Raw genomic sequence first — 2953 nt, forward strand, 5'->3', positions numbered from 1 at the left:
AACTATTCTTGGTTCCACTGGGGTGCCTTCTTCTCTTAGAAATTTACTTCTCACCCCTTCCATATTTTCATCACAAAGACAATACAATACACTGAGACAAAACAAGACACAAACATACTGTATCAATCTTCTCCATTTTCTTGAAATGACCATTTTTCCTCTCGCCCTATCTGCCTAGGGACGAGCAGATTGCCCCCGTCCTATCTATGGACGGGCAGCTTTTTTTCGTCACTTACCCCCGAGTGTCCCGGGGCTCCCCGTAACGGGCCACCATCTGCCACAGTCCTGCTGGCTGCAGCAAAATAATCAGGGGGGTGACGAGCAACTTGTGTACGTTGATACAGCAGGAGTAGGAGCCGTTTATTGCAGGACAGGAGCAGTATTTATACATTCCACACAGCTTATCTAATTAGCATAAACTAGATACATCAGTCAACCAATCAAGAATCTCCACACTTAATGGCTCGCTTTTGTTACTTCTCAAACCACTCCCTCTGGCATTTTGCCAGGCACCATCCAGACTTGTTTACGAACTCTAACATTCCCCTGGCAAAAATGCCAGGCTGTTGATTTTGACTTGTTTACAGACTCTAACACTCGTTGGAAAGCTCAAACTTGGAGAGGTCTAAGCCGGTGAAGAACAAAACGTCTTGGCCCGTACGGGGATCGAACCCGCGACCTTGGTGTTATTAGCACCACGCTCTGACCAACTGAGCTAACCGGCCAGACGGAGGAGACAGGGTTTTGGAGAAAGTGGCATCTCAATTCCTTAACGTTTTAATGTTTCTGAAAATAAAAATATTTCCTTTCTCAGCCTTTCCAAAAGAGACCTTTTGAAGCCATATCCATAGGCTTTCTCGTCCCAAGATTCAATCTGGAAACCACGGAGTCGGTCGGACGGAAGCCGAGTCCCGGTCTCCCTGGAGGCAGCTGTTCAGTGTTTGCGGTCGTCGGCGGAGGCGGCCGGGCTCGGCCGAGGCGCGTCCGTGCGCTGGTGGCAAACTGCAAGCCTGGGTCTGACGACTTGTCGCTGACCCACCGCAAAGGGGCGCCGTGGGAGTGGAGCCTGACCTGCGGGATCCCAGCCGCCGCTCGCTGGGTGTCCCTCGCACCCCTCCTGCAGGGCACCGCGGGGAGCCGAGCAGGCGCGAGCGTGGGTCGCTCCTGGTCCGGCCTCGGTGTAGACAAGAAGGAAGGAAATCCCCTTCCATATTTCCATTTTCCATATTGCCGCAGCCCGGCTGGCTGGGCAAAATAAGCGGAGGGTGACGAATAACTTGTGTAGATTGATACAGCAGGAGTGGGAGCCGTTTATTGCAGGACAGGAGCAGTATTTATACATTCCACACAGCTTATCTAATTAGCATAAACTAGATACATCAGTCAACCAACCAGGAATCTCTACACTTAATGGCTCGTTTTTGTTACTTCTCAAACCACTCCCTCTGGCATTTTGCCAGGCACCATCCAGACTTGTTTATGAACTCTAACATTCCCCTGGCTAAATGCCAGGTGTTATTTTGACTTGTTTACAGACTCTAACACCATATTTCCGGGCTTGTATCAGCTCTTTCCGATTCTGGAGCTCTGCTGCTTTCGGACGCCCAGTGACTTTCAACGAACGAGCTGACTGAACAGTCAACACAACCAAAGTGATATCTGTATCCATCCTGACACCGACAACGGCCCAAGCACGAGGGTGGACGCTAGGAGACCCAGAAGGTGTCCCCGGGCTCGGACTGGTGTCTCCCAGTCTTGGAGAGCTCTTTCCTGGGGCTGCAAGTGCTCAGCTTGGGATTCTTAAAAAAATCACATGAGAGGAAGCGACAGGGCTCAGCAGCCGGCGTCCTGCGCTCGTTCCCACGGGGTTTGTGGAGCCCTGGGTCCCCCATAGCCTCCGCGGAAGGAGCTCGTTTGCTGCGCCTTCAACTTCAAGGGCGTCGCCTCCTTCCTGGCTCAGACACGTGGGGCTCCTGGAGCAGCGTCCCCCACCCCGACTCGGCCTTGAGGTGGGTGGCCAGGGCCCATCTCGCTGCCGGGCTACGCAGCACCCAGCTCAAGCCCTGCCGCGGGAACCCTGCACCCATTCACGTTAATTACGAAATAATATTAATTAACAATATATTTTACTTGACTACAGTATTGTGTGTGTGTGTGTGTGTGTGTGTGTGTGCGCGCGCGCATATATGTCACACGTAACCTTAATAAATATTACTGACGTTCAGTTTTACTTAAGATATTATCTCTTGTTTTGCTGCCCAGTAAAATGACTGATCAGACCCTGAGACTATTCCTGAAGCTGCAAACAACTAAAGATTTGAAAAATAAGCAAAGTTTCTTAGAAAATTCAAGATGCTGGCAGCAAAGACTGTTCCTATCAGAATCTAAGTGAAGGCAGAAACAAAGAGAGTTAAGCAGAGAATTAAAAATACTTAGACCTTGGCTTCTCTTTTTTTTTTTTTAGTTTTATTTATAAATTATTCAGCAGTGCTTGAGTTGGAATCCAGGACCTACAGCCTGCTAAGCAAAGGCTCTGTCTCTGAGCCACACCACCTTACTTTGTCAATGTCTTCAACATCCACGTTCACACCAAATAAGGCAGTGTTTTTCTTGTTTTCCCTCAAGGATCCACTGGAAGCTGTAGAGGCACCAAGTGTATGGAGTAGAGGATATAAGAAGGTCTTGTTCATGATCGTGGTAAATGTATGCAGCCCCCTGTACAAAAGGCTCTGTGGACCTAAGAGTGTCGCTTAGTTTGCACCAAGTAGCAATGTGAAAGCCAATGGGTATGAAAAGAGGAGACAACTGCAAAACCCAGCATTGCACGAGGGACCTGAGGATCTTGCATCTGAGGTGCCCCACCTGAGCTACTTAAGCCTGCTCTCAGGCTGGATTTTTTTTCTCACCACTTCCCTTAAATAGTCTTTTTTTTTTTTTTTTTTTTTTTTTTTTT

At 48.9% G+C, this 2953-nt stretch overlaps 1 non-coding gene across 1 annotated transcript; it reads right to left on the reverse strand.

The window, feature by feature from the left end:
* Positions 1–651: 651 nt before the first annotated feature.
* Trnai-aau lies at positions 652–725 on the reverse strand. The gene has a single exon. It is a non-coding gene; the product is annotated as a tRNA-Ile (tRNA).
* Positions 726–2953: the final 2228 nt, after the last annotated feature.

Source organism: Marmota marmota, unplaced genomic scaffold, assembly GCF_001458135.2.
Source record: "Marmota marmota marmota unplaced genomic scaffold, marMar, whole genome shotgun sequence".
Classification (NCBI taxonomy): domain Eukaryota; kingdom Metazoa; phylum Chordata; class Mammalia; order Rodentia; family Sciuridae; genus Marmota; species Marmota marmota.